Genomic DNA, 14157 nt, shown 5'->3' with positions numbered 1-14157 from the left:
ATATGGAATTGTATATATATCTTGTGATTAGAAGAAATGATAATGTTGTGGGGGAAGGTTGTTCTACACGTGAAGGGAGCTATTGACATATTTAGATGAGTAATTTACTATATGAACATATTTGATTGATTGATTGATTGATTGATACAGTACCACCAGTATTAGTTGCACAGTCTGACAAGGTGCAGCTAGGAAAAATTCAGGTCCAAACCCTGCAAGCAGTCTGTATTATAGGAGGTTCCCTTCTGGCCCACAGTGGCTTGGATTTATTTATTTATTTAAGTTAAAGCTGGGACATTTGGGTTGTATAAGCACCCTCTCCAATTATGATGAGAGATAAGAAGAGAACTTCTTTCTGTATCCCCTCATAAATAGAGCTTTCCTAAATGGCTCTTCTCCAGGTGGACTCCACCTAGGCCTTTTTCTTGCTCTACATCCTCCCTCCAATGGGAGAACTAGATGGATTACTGGCCTTCCAAATTCCATAATAGTTACCAGCCATATCCATGAAGCACAGTAGCAATGTGAGTGTTTGCTTCAGAGCAGGGTTCCCAACCTTTTCGATCTGTAGCCACGTTTGGGAATTTGAAAAATTGCTGTAGGCACTACCGTAAAATGCCTAATCAGTGGATCACTGATTTGGAATCTACCTGTTGCACCTATGGATCTTAAACTACACCTGATTCAGCAAAAACATTTGTGCTTATTGGACATTACAACTTCTCTTTAATAAGGGATTGTCTAATTCACCTAATTGCTGATGGTGGAATATAGCTACTGCTTCTTTTAAAAATACATTTTGTCATCCAGTACTAGCCTCTTCTGGAGCAGAAGTTACTACACAGATAAATTTTGTACCCAGGCAAATTCACTGTTGTACACATTCATTTGAATTATTTACTTACTTCATGGAAATTAACAAATGAAAGGAGAAATGGATTCTCCACACTCAAAGACTACTATTGCAACACTGGAAGATAAACTGTCTCATTCTATAATGCAATAGATTCAGGAACATAAAACACTTTCAGTATTCAAACAGATCACTCAAAGACACCATCTTCAAATAGTTATTTATTTGGATAGTTGGTCCATTTCCATTTAAGCCTATGTATAATGGCTAGCAAGTTGTATGCATGTCCTATAATTTCATCTAAGTATATTTAAAAGGGGGATATTTTTTTTTTTAAAAATCAGGTGCATTGCTGACTCTTCAGTAGGTGCCATTGGAACTGCTCATGATCATTACATGAAGCATCTCTGATTTAGAAGACAGAAAGACACGGGGCACCAGGAATCTAACATGGCAAAACTATGTAGACCATAGAACTATAAACATGGTATTTAAATATAATCACCAGTACACCAGGTGCAGGGTAGACCCAAGGAAGAATTTCCTGACTGTGAGCGCAGTATGAGAGTGGAACAAGCTGCCAAGAGAGGTTGTGTGCTCTTCCACAATGGATGCATTCAAGAAGCATTTTGACAGGTCTCTGATCGTAACTGGCATCTGCAGGAGCAGGGGGCTGGACTCAGTGGCCTTCTTGGCCCCTTCTGACCTGGCTGTTCTGTGAATCAGTGACTATTTAGGCTACAATTCTATACTGGCATAAGTTCCACTGGATCCATTGAGGCTTATTTCTGAATAGATGCATATAGGATTGTTCTACATAAACTCCTACACAGTGTAGTATTAACTATAAGGAGCTCCTTGGAAGCATGGGGTGGTAAGGAAGCAAGTATTTTGGTTCACTTGAGAGGGGGACATTGCAAGGAGATACAACTGTCTATCTAGCACTTGCTAATCAATCAACTTCAAATCAATTCTTATTTGAATATTTGGTTTATGGAAGCCTAGGTACCATATTTCCCCAAAAATAAGACCGGGTCTTATATTAATTTTTGCTCCAAAAGACTCACTAGGGCTTATTTTCAGGTGATGTCTTATTTTTTCATGTACAAAAATCTACATTTATTCAAATACAGTCATGTCATCTTCTTCTGGAATATCACCGTAACTCTCCAAACCCTGAATTGTTCTGCAATGGACATACTAAATGTGTCCGTCTGGCTGACAATCTTAACTGGGGCTTATTGTTGGGGTAGGGTTTATATTATGAGCATCCTGAAAAATCGTGCCAGGGCTTATTTTCCGGTTAGGGCTTATTTTCAGGGAAACAGGGTATAGTTGCTAGAAAGTTGTTGGTGCTTCCTGTAAATCAATGTATGAATATGGAAAACATGAAAAAAGAATCGAGGGGCTGTGGGCACCATGTTGGGATCCCCTTTCTGGGTGCCACTGAAAGTATTTTCTGGGATCCTGGAGCCTGTGGGTGCTTCATCAGAGACCCTGATCTAGAGAGTTCATGGCAGAGGTAAGGTTCAAACTAGGGACTGTCTGATTTGGAGTTTAATTTGGTCATGTGTCCCCAAGTTTTTGTTTTAAATAAGACATTTGTTGATGAAACTGCAAGAAACAGAGAATTGTGCCATGTCTGGGCCCTACAACCTCCCTCTTCACAAAAGCTCTTTGAGGGTAGAAGCCTATGCGTGTTTAGACAGAAAAATTTCTACAACTCCCAGCATGGCCTGGTCAGCATGGTGTATAATTCACAGTGTAAGTTTACAAGAGCTGAGCAGAGCTGTCAGCGACAAGACAGTTTGGAGGGCACTCATTCATAGGGTTGCCATAAGTCAAAGATGATTTGATAGCACATAACAGCAACAATAACAGAGAAAGCAGGATCTTTCTCTAGATTTATAAAGCTTGGAAACAAAGGTGAGAGTGGGATGTTTTGCGGCCCACAATAAAAACTAGCCTTCTGTTGACATGAACAGTTCTCTTTCATCAAAGAGGCTCAGTTATTTAATTCACTAATATATCCACTTGATGTCACTGTCCAGTAGAGCAGTAAGCCAAAGGGTCAACGCTTTCTGTGCCAGGCAGTTTGCTGGACGGCACTCCATCTTCAAGAAAGTTGGCATTTGGACACAATCTCAGAACTGCCCATTGTCTTCACGAGGACACAATTTCTGTCTAATCTACTACTGTTCTTATTTTTCAAGGAAGAAAAATGCATTTCCTAAAACCATAGCTTATCAAATGCTCCTGAAAACTGTTCAATGACATGCTTCCATCTCTTCTAAAAAATGGAGTGGGAAAACATGAGAGGGCTGAATGCAAAACATGTATTTCCACCCCACCATGACAACATTTTGTGAAGAAGAGAGGGTGCTGACATGATAAAATCCTTGTCCAGAAGCCCCACCCACCCACCCCCAAAGCATATCTCATGTAACATCACTCTGTCTTTTTTATTCCTGATCCTGATTTAATTATAATACAGCAGCAAAAAAGTGTTTGCTCTTTTTAATAAGGGAATGCCATGCAGTGAAAGAATGGAAAGCTTGGGAGAGCACATGGAGAAAGGGTTGTCAAAATTAGATTGTGGGGTGGGTAGGTTTATTCTCTTTGTTTTTTCAATCTTCTGCCAAGGCTCCATCAAACTGAAGTGCCATCAGTAGCCAAAAGAGAGCGCTTAACTCCTTTAAGCCTGGATTTAAGCAATTATGCACAGTGAAACAAAGATATTCTGTGTGACCTGTTTTTCTGCCAAAGCCCATTGGCTGGGATTAAGTGCTTCATGGACAGCTGTATCCTTCTTGAAGGGGCCTTGAACCTTTCACTGTTGTCTTCTTGCTGCTTGGGTAATAAACACTTTCTGTCACTTCATACTTATCTCTTCAATGCCACAGCAAAGATCAGATCTGACAAAGCAGAATATGTGCTTGCTAGGCTGCAGATTCTGCTCCAGCGTCTTTCCTAATACCAGTTCTTCTTCCTCTTCTCCTTCTCCTTCTCTTCTCCTTCTTCCTCTTCCTCCTCCTCCTCCTCCTCCTCCTCCTTTTCTTTTTACCCTTCTCCAGTTCATCAAAGAATTCCAGAACAGACCCATGTAAATGTGTGTTATGAAGCTGTGCTTCATCATTTGTGTATTTTGTATTGGTATTCAGGTTGGACAGGAGCTGTTTCATGGAAACTAAATCCAGTTTTCAAAACTTGTCTTAATGCCAAGGCCCAGAAAGAATGGCAGATGCAAAACAAAGCTGCAAATGCTGCCTTTCACTTTCAGTGAGCCCCACAGATTTGAGACTTTTATTTGGAAAAGACTCCTTTCTGGATTTTCCACCAATTTGAAACCAATTCACAAAATAAAATGAGCAGAGGAATGGGGCAGCCAGAAGGCACAAAAATACTTACAAACATACTGGGAAAGTTCATATGTCACACATCCACCCACCCTGCAAATTAGCTATGCAGGCTGGGTTGTTCACAAAACAACTCACTGTGAGACCACCAACAAATCAGATATCTTCCCTTCCTTCCCTGATGTTCTCCCCTTGCCCCCATAGAAACATACACATTCATGCCTGCATTTGTCACTATGAAGCAACACAGGGAGCCCTGTCAAAGAAAAGAAACCCTTTAAAAATGAACCCCAGGTTTGACAGATGTCAAACTTCTGTTCTCCTGTAAAAAGGAGTGGTTCACACCCTTCAATGCTTCAGGGATCCACTCCTTCCCCTCCCACCCCCATCTCTTCATGAGGATCTCTTCATGAAGAGATGGCCTATTGGTCACATCTTTTCATAAGGAAAAGTCACTTGTAGCTTTAGTTTCTCTTGACAGCTCACTTTTTGATAGCTGTCAAAAGAATCAAGGCTAAAGCTCTTAGCAGCCTCCTTGGGTCAATGCTCATGAGAGATGCTTGTTCCACTTTGACCGTAGGTGCCCCAGGACATCACCCAGAGTAGGCATGACATTTCACACTTGCACAAGTCTGATTATGAAAAAAATGTGCATGCATTTGGGGTGTTGTTATTTTTTAATGATGAACCAGTCATACCTCCTCTAATATGCTATAAGGTACGTCGAAGGAACTCTCACTAGCTGTCAGATCAGAGATTGTGAAAGGCTTTCTCTGAAAGAAAAAGAGGGGGGAGCCATGGTGAGCACAGAAGAACTCTAAATCATGGTGGCAGTGGGGGAACTGAGTCAGTGTCTGTCACTCTGCCATAACACTTTGGCATCAGTGAGGTGGCTGGGAGTGGCATTGTTCAAGACCATCTCAGCCTTTGGGACATTCTTTCTGAGTGCCTTGCTCCCTGTTTCTTGAATCTATGTTGGGATTGGCTGCCTGTCTTCAGAAAGCACAATGAACTTCCATGGGCCCAGTAACAAGCTATGCGTGGTTGAGGTGACTTGTTGCCCATGAAGGAGCCAACTGGGCTCACACAAGATGACCTCACACAATAATTTCTTACCCATGATGCGTTGTCATGTCATGCAAACCCCGTCAATGACTGGGTTTGCACAGTGCATCAGCCTACTGTAGGTGGCCAGCCCTGGTGGGTTGGCATGCTGTGCAATTCAAGCTATTTTCACAGGCTGGCTTATCTGCCATGAACAAGCCACTCTGAGAACCTGTGGCTTGTTTTAGGGTTGATCATAATCATGATGACTTGTTATGTCTGCTGAACCCAGCAGGATAATTATATTCTGGGTTGCCAGGAAAGGCTAGAGAGGTACCTAGCCAGAGCAGCAACCCCTTCTGACACTCCTTGTGGCTCACTCGTGCTGCCACTATCCATCTTCATCCCTTTATTCCTTTTCAGTTGACAGCTGCCTTCACATCACTGCATATTCTTCTTCTATTTTATTGCTTTGCCATTATATTTGTGCATATTTCCTAATGTTGCTCACTGCCCTGTAACCCATATCAATATGTGACAGCTAGAAAAAGAGGGTAGCATAAAGCTGGAAGTGAGGGAGCAGCCAAAAGCAGCTGAAGAGAAGAGGCTTTGCCAGTGGGTATTCTTACCTTGGGATTGGGTGAAGAAGCCTTTGTTAAGGCATTTGCTAGCTAGCCATGTAAGCCCTGAAGCAGAAGAAGGGAAATACAGAGGTGCTTCGTTAAATATTGAAGAGCCAGAGGTACTTGGGAGTGGATGTGCTTAGTTTCACATAACATGAAACAGTCTTTTTTGCTAGCTAGCAATTCAGGTGTGGAAGTGAAAGAGGGTACATGGGGATGCTTCACTTAATATTAGAAAAGTAGACTTGTGCAATAGTGAAAGTCCTTAGAAACAAGCAAACCAAAAATTGGCAAATATATCACCACATTCATAAGGGCTTATTAATGTCATTTGATAAACTGATGCGCTGGGGCAGGAGCTTTCCCTTGGTAGCCAGCAACCTCTAAAAACCATTTGCAGGTAGAACATTGACATGGGGACCAAAACGATGAAGGGTTGGTTCTGCCATCTAGGCACCTGGAATAAGTGCAAAAGCTGGTGGGAGAAGTGAGGGGGAGAACAAGTCATGCTAAACCAAATAATCTGTCTGGAATATGGTGGCTTGTTCAGCAAACAGCTGCCCCATGATGGCATATTCAAAGGGTGGCTTAATGTGACATGCAACCCCCATCCTTTATGTGTAGTGCACTTGGGATTTACTCTGGTCCCCCTCAGCAAGGACTTGTATGAAATGGGAAACTGCAAATATGATTGAGCCAACCAGCTCTTTCAGCATCCTTTAGAACGCCAAGCTATGAACAGATTTATACCCTTTGTGGAATACTTTGTCTTCTCTGGCGTAATGGTAATACTCAGATGAACAGATTTTCCTAATTTATCTTCTGATTTGTCAGTGTTCTAATCAGGGATGTTTTCAAAACAATATTTTAAACAAAATTATTGACAGTTAAAGTTTCCAATATTTTGGCTTTTTGCAGCACAATTTAACTCTGTGCCTGGTTTCTTCAGCACAGCATCCATAGGTGCTGCAGTCTCCACAAGGCCTTGCCAAAGCACCCACCAGGCATTTGCTGCCTCCCATTGCCTGAATATGCAGCTCGCCACCCCCACTGAAGTCAATGGAGCAATGTGCCCATTGACTTGTATAAGTGGGGAAAAGCTACGCCCCTCAGAATGGCTGCTGGTGATGAGCCATCCAGCACCTGTGGACCAGATTACATATGACATCTTTTTCTGGACATAATGTCAACCTAGCCTTGATCTGCCATGTCCAAGGACCAAACTAGACATGAGACCAGGAGATCTTCTATGGGAGTTTTCACTTCTATAAAAATTAATTGAATTGAAGCTAATTCCTGCTTGTGCAGTGCTTTAAATTGTGCACATCCCAGCCCCCAACTACTTGCCCACGAGAAATGTACTGTCTATGCGTTACTGGTATGCTTTCTCCCATGAGCAAATTGCTACTGGGAAGCCATGCAGTTCAAGAAAACAATGTCCAGGTGAAGTGCTAAGCTGCTTTCCCCCAACAGCACTGCTCTGATATGAGCATGGCAACTTTTCACCTTTATTCTTAAGGTCAGAATCTTGATCACAGATCTCCAAATGTAAAAATATCTTGCCCCTAACAATATAATTCCAGCACCTAACGCTGTTCAGATCCAAACTAGTCCCAGGCTGCAGATAAAGCTAAACTGTTGGAATATAGTGGCAAAATGCTCATATGGTTTAGTTCAAAATGCAAGTTTGGGCCTTTTTACTAATTGTGTGTGTGTCTCAAATACATGTTTTCCTAGCTTTTCTTGGATATATAGTTGTGTAGAGAAATGCAATATGTCATCTCATGGATCACAGACACAAAGGAGCAACAAATCCCAAAATTATCAAAAAAATGTTAATGATATTTGCAATTAAATATATAAAATTGACAATGTCTCTTTCCTAATGTTTTATATAGATATCTGTGACTTTCCTTTATTTTTATTAAAGAAGGGTGACTGCCTTCACTTTTATGTAAAGTGTTTGCCAAATAAGATGATTGTATTATAAAGTCCTCTTCTCCCTCCCTTTCCCCCCCAGTCTCATTTTTTTACCCCCATCTTGATGGACAGCAAAACCTGGGGTGTGACAAATGGCACCTGACATCCAGGAAGGAAAATATCCTTAAGAATAAATCCATATCTCCAAACTATCTCTAATTTTAAAGGACAGCCTTTCATTCTACATCCGTATTTGCCACATACCCACAAAGACCAGATCTTATTTGTTCAGCTCCTGTGAATTGGAAGTACTAACAAAAGTTCCATTCTGAAACTATGATTGTGATCCATAAATCACTCTTTCCAGAATTATTCTTCCTAATTTAAAACCCAGTTTTTAATTTATGCTTTCCCCTCAGGGTTACATTAGATTCTGTTTTGGCCTCTAAACACAAAATATTATTGAGCTATTTCCATGGATTTTGGGGGCAGAGGACAAATAAACAAGACATTCACACTAGTCACTGGGCAATCTATATTATTGGGTAAAAGTAAGATAAGTGCTGTCACTTTGCACAGCAAGCTCTAGCCAAAAAAATGGGGAGGGAGTGAAAAAATGCAGAAAGGATTCATGGATTAAATGTCTGAATAGCAATATGGTGGCAATGAATTCAACTTCCCTTAAAACAACCTGTTTGATTTAATGAAAATGCATGTATCACTAAGGATCTGGAGGACCAGAAGCAAACTCTGGCAGAACTTGGCAGGTTCGTCAATAACCAAAGAGCACTGTCAGGCCAACCATGGAGTGTGTTGAATTTTCAGCTGCCAAGACTGATTAACTGCCAATATGGTTTTAGTAGCTGGATGAGTAAAATAAAAAACGAACTGGATGCCTACGGCAGAGGCGGGATGGTGGTGTGGTTTGAGCAGGTTCCCCCGAGCTGCTCCCCCAACCATCAGTCCTAGCCAGAACCGTTGTTTATGAGGAATGCTGGGGATTGTCATCCAAAATGCCTGGAGAGCACCAGGTTGGCAAGCCCTGGGCTAGAATGGCAGATTTGGACCAGGGAATCCCAGGTTCTAGTCGCTGCTTAGATATGAAGCTTAGTGGGTGACCTTGGTCCAGTTTTCATTCCAACCTACCCTACAGAACTGTTACGAGGATTCTGAAGGAGAACTGACCACACATGCTTCTTTGAAGGAAAAGTACTGTCTGTGTGTGTGTGTGTGTGTGTGTGTGTGTGAGAGAGAGAGAGAGAGAGAGAGAGAGAGAGAGAGAGAGAGAGAAAATGGTATCATCAGCTGGCCATAAGCATGAAACAAATACACAGAGCAATTTTGAGAGGCTATCACAAAGAAAATGATGATATAAATTGGCCTAAGCCATTGTATAACAAGAAAACATGTTCAGGACTCCTCAGACTAAGGACCAAGAAGGTAGAAATTAGATAGGAAGAGAAATATCACAGGACTACAAGAGATGAGCAAGGAACATAGGGGAGAACTATATGATGCTGTAAACATAGGCCTGCTGCTGAAAACAGCAGTTCAGTGCTGAATTTGCCATGCCATAATATGTAGTTACAGCCTACCTCCCCCCTTCTGACTCCACCCCTGCATGTTGCCATGCCAGTGTAAGAAGATAAGGTAGAGAAAATTAGAAGAACAAAGACTCCACAGCATGATGGAATCAGGACTCAGGTGAGTTTTGCTGTACATTATGAAGTAGGAAAGATGAACCTGGCACAGGACAGCTGTTTATATCAAAAGCCCCAAGTTTAATATAAAGTGTACCTCTGTTCTTCCTCCTTATCTTATCCAAAAGACAGTTTAGTGCATAAAATGAGAAGAATGCACTCGTAATCCAGCTGCAATGCTTGGGCTTAGGTAAGACCTTTACAACAAGCCAACTTTTGCAAGATTTTTTCCTCACTTCTAATGAGCTGAAGTTTCATGCATCTCTGTATCAAAATCTAAAGACCAAAATGTCTTTTTAATTTTACTTGCAGTAACCAATAAATGATTGTCTAGAATTTAGAAGAACTTGAAGAGGTGAGGATAGATCAGGAGCTATAGATTTCGGCTTGGAAAATATGTCAATGGTTTGCAAACATAAATACATCAGACTGGTGTCTGAGAGGTGGGTCAGAAGTTAACAGGATTTTGCCCTACTATGAAAACTTAAGCTGCAGATCGGAAAGTGTTTATGTGATATCACAGTTTGAATGACAACTGTCAATAGGACTTGGATGGAGGTGAGGTCAGTATAGATTTTTTGTCCAAGGGCTGTCTCTGTCTGCTATTGCCTGTCATGGGATAGTTGTCATTTTCAAATCATTCTATACATTCAGCAGATCTAATGCAGCAGCAGCAGGATTCTGACTGCAGAAGTGGAGGGGCAAGTGTGGCCAATTTATCGTGAAAAAACACAGCTATCATGCTTGGTTGTCATGCTGTTCCAATGAGGAACAAGTTCAGGACAAAGGTTAGGTTTTATAGAAAGGCCCCTTTGCTATATTTTTTTAATATTTTGCAAATTTATGAACTAGAAACCAGTTCTTTTTAGAGTATGTTAATTAAGCACCACAATGTATTTTATGTTTCCTTTAATGGACACAAAATGACTTTTGTTTAAAAGGACTTCATTGTACAGTATTATACATTTTTCATATCATGTGGAGGGGGAAATCAATTATTTTAAGAGTTTTAGTCTTCTGGCAGCTCATTTAAGCGAATCCTGGCATGTTAAATGATCTTCAGTATTTTTTTCCTTTAAGTATCATCTCCATGGAAAGTGATGTAATGAACAAAAATAATGAAGTGTAATTTGCTGTATTCTCAATGTATACCTTCGATTGTGCTCAACTTAGACAAGAGAATGCAATTAGAATGCAGCTGTAATATTTTAATTTCTATTTGGCTAAAAATTCCATAGTGGAAGTACAAATGACTAATTAACTAGAATATGGTTGTTCTCAGAATTCTAACTGAACATTTTCCCTTGCAGTCCCATTCATGCTCAGGCAAGTATATGTCAGAAGGCAAATCAAGCATTGGGCTTGCAGTAGGGACAGCCATGACCCCCCACGTTCTGGCTTTTGACTTACCAAACATATTTATTCATCCAGTGCAGAGAAAAGAGAATGAGGCAAATGTAGGAAGTACTGGTTATTCTGGAACAGTTGAATATAAGGACTGGAAAATATGACAAAGAGGAACTCTCTTTGCAATACACAGAGAAGATGTTTTCAGAAGTTTTGATAGCAGTGATATACCTATTCATATATGCAAGTCATCACTGAATATTGCAATTATCATGTTGTGAATATGCATGGGTGGACCTGCCCTCTACTATGAATCGCTGAGGTTTGAGACCGAATTCTGACTAAGAGTTCAATCCTAGACACAGGTATTAGGTAGCAGACACAATTAGGTCTCTCTAGCTAATGGACACTGCAGCTATACTCCACCTCTAGTATCAGAAGTATTATATCAGTTGTTGGGGAAGATGATGTTGGGAATGAAAGGAGAAATGATTCTTGGCATATGTTCCCAGGTCAGGCAAGTAAGGACTTGTCAGATGACAAGATGCCCTGGGTTCCAGAAATCTTAGACATTGAAATGGGAGATGTGGAGGGGCCTATTTCAAGCACACTCTTTTCTGGGCAATTAATAGTTAAAAACTCACAAACAAGAAAGGAAAAAACAAAACACAAGACATAATCACAGCAATTGCAACCAAATCAGCACAGAGGTATAGCAATGGTGCAGGATAAAATTCAATATTAAAATGAAACTTTAAAAGTCAACTGTTAAAAAACTGGGAAAATAAAAAGGGTTTCACTTGGCACCAAAAAGAATACAGAGTTGGCATCAGGCAGACCTTTTTGTGGAGCTTATTCCATAGCCAGATGCCACAACCAAAAAGACTGTTCTCCTGGTAGCCACCCTCCATACTTCCTTTGGAGGATGCTCCTGGTAAAGGACCACAATAGATGATCCTAGGGTCTGGGATGAAGCTAACCCATTCTCCAGTTATTTAGGGATCTGAATGTTAATGCTAGCACTTTGAGTTGGGCCCGGGCTTCAACGGGAAGACGACTAATATGTTCTGGTAAGCCAGTGCCCATTAACAATCCTGCTGCCCTGTTTTGGATCAGTTGAAGTCTCTGGACCATTTTCAAAGACAGCCCCACACACAGTGCATTGCAGTAATCCAAATGAGAGGTTACCAGAGTGTGGATTATTGTAGCTAGACTCCTGGCTGGATAGGGCTGATCAAAGGTGCTCCATGCTACTGAGTCCACTGGTGGCTCAAGTGACAGTTCCGGATCCAGAAGCACCACCAAACTATGAAGCTTGTCCTTTAGAGGGAATGCAACTGTCTCACCTGGGTTTGATGAAAAATGGATAGAGCTGAGTGTCATCTGCATATTGATGGTTTCATGTAGTTTTCATGTGGTGTCATGTAGATGCTAAATAGCATAGGGGACCAAATGAAACTCTATGGTACCTCATGGCATAACAACAATAATCCCCCACCACCACCTTCTGGAACTGGCTGGCCAAGTAAGAGTGAGACCACTGCTTCCTACTCCTAGCCCAGCCAGCCTATCCAGAAGGATACCAGAGTCGATGAAATTAAAAGTTGCTGAGAGGTCCAGGAGAATCAAGAGGGTTGCACTCCCCCCACCTTTCTCCCTGCAAAGGTCATCCCCAGGCAGTTTTCCTTCCAAAATCAGGCCCGAAACCTGATTGAAATGGGTGTAGATAATCCATTCCATTCAAGAGTGCCAGGAGCTGTTCAGCTGCACCCCCTCAAGCAGCTTGCCCAGGAAGGGGTTGTTGGCCACTGGATGATGTTAACATCCTCTGGGTCCAGGTTAGGCTTTTTCAGGAGTGGCTTAATTGCAGCCTCTTCTAAAGAAGCTGGCACCACTTCCTCTCCCAAGGAGGCATTTACAGCCTCCTGAACTCAAGTAGAGAGTCCTTCCTTAATTGTTGTAATAAGCCATGAGGGGCAAGGGACAAGCATACAAGTGGTGGGCTGGACTTTACCAAGCACCTTGTCCACATCCTCAGGCCTCAATAACTGAGGCTCTTCCAGTGAAACTGGACCAGACAGTGCTCTGGATGCCTCTATGGTGGAACTGCATTAATTGCTGTGTCCAGTTCATGACAAAGCCAAGCAACTTTATCTTCGAAGTGCTGTGAAAATTCATCACAGTGAGCTACTGATGGCTCTTCAGTTTCTTTCTCTGACCCAGATATAGCAGGTCACAAACTACTTGGACAGGTCTGCTGGATGGCACTAAGAGCGATGCTGGTGGAAAAGAACTGCTTTTCTGCCATCCTCTCCACCTCAGAATAGGTGGCTTGATAATGAGTTCTAAGTTATTGAATAAGGCATTAATGAATACCTTCCTCTGTTATCAGTGTTATAGTGTTGGTGGGCAAGAAGGAAACATAACACAGACAATGTAAATTCTAAAATTTTTCCATGGATATTAGAAGTACAGCACAGAAAGACATAAATCAAAGTTACATGTTTAATATAGCATGCATTTTAGCCTGAGCTTAAGTTATACTTAAGCCTGGGTTAGGCACAAAATGGAAATGTTCTGGAAAAGCATAATGTAGGGATGACTCAACATTTAAGAATTTGCTTTTGGCTTAAAACAAAAATCCTGTTTTTCATTTTTTCCACCCCTTCCATCAAACTGTATGAGAATCAGTGCCTGTCCCTTATTATTTTTAATAAAGATCATATACAGTCTCCGGCAGCAAGAGCGCTTCTCAAATCTAAAACATATAAAGAAGACAAATGTTGCTAGGGCAGACTGACTTGAAGCCAAACATTTCAGAGCCATGGCTGATTAACTGGCTAAGATATAGGAGTTGCAACTGAAATAGTATGAAAATCTTTCATACCAATGAAAGCATCAAAGGAATAATTCTATACCAAGATGAAAATAAACACCCACTGAAACAAAAGGATAATTGGTTTTAGAAAGTAATTTTTTATCATTATAGTGATGATCAATAAAATGAAATTCTACTATAGTTATTAATGACCACTAACATGAGCCCGCTTCATATTTGTGGCCATTTAACATGAGCCCGCTTCATATTTGTGGCCATTTAAGAAATTAGCTTCCTAAAACTTAGTTACGAGCACTTGAAGAAAACTTTTCAAGCAGCTCTGAAGATAAACCCCAAGCCAGCTTGATGAAAATTAAGCCCACTCAGTGCGCAGGGGAATGAAATATTGCTGAAGAGGGAGAATGGAACAGAGCATCCTGAAAAAGGACATGGCTGGGTGGCAGTGAAAAGATTTTCACACAGAAATGTTTGTTTG

The sequence above is a fragment of the Varanus komodoensis genome, unplaced genomic scaffold, assembly GCF_004798865.1.
Source record: "Varanus komodoensis strain SLA01 unplaced genomic scaffold, ASM479886v1 scaffold1, whole genome shotgun sequence".
Classification (NCBI taxonomy): Eukaryota; Metazoa; Chordata; class Lepidosauria; order Squamata; family Varanidae; genus Varanus; species Varanus komodoensis.
This window is presented reverse-complemented; position numbering follows the sequence as displayed.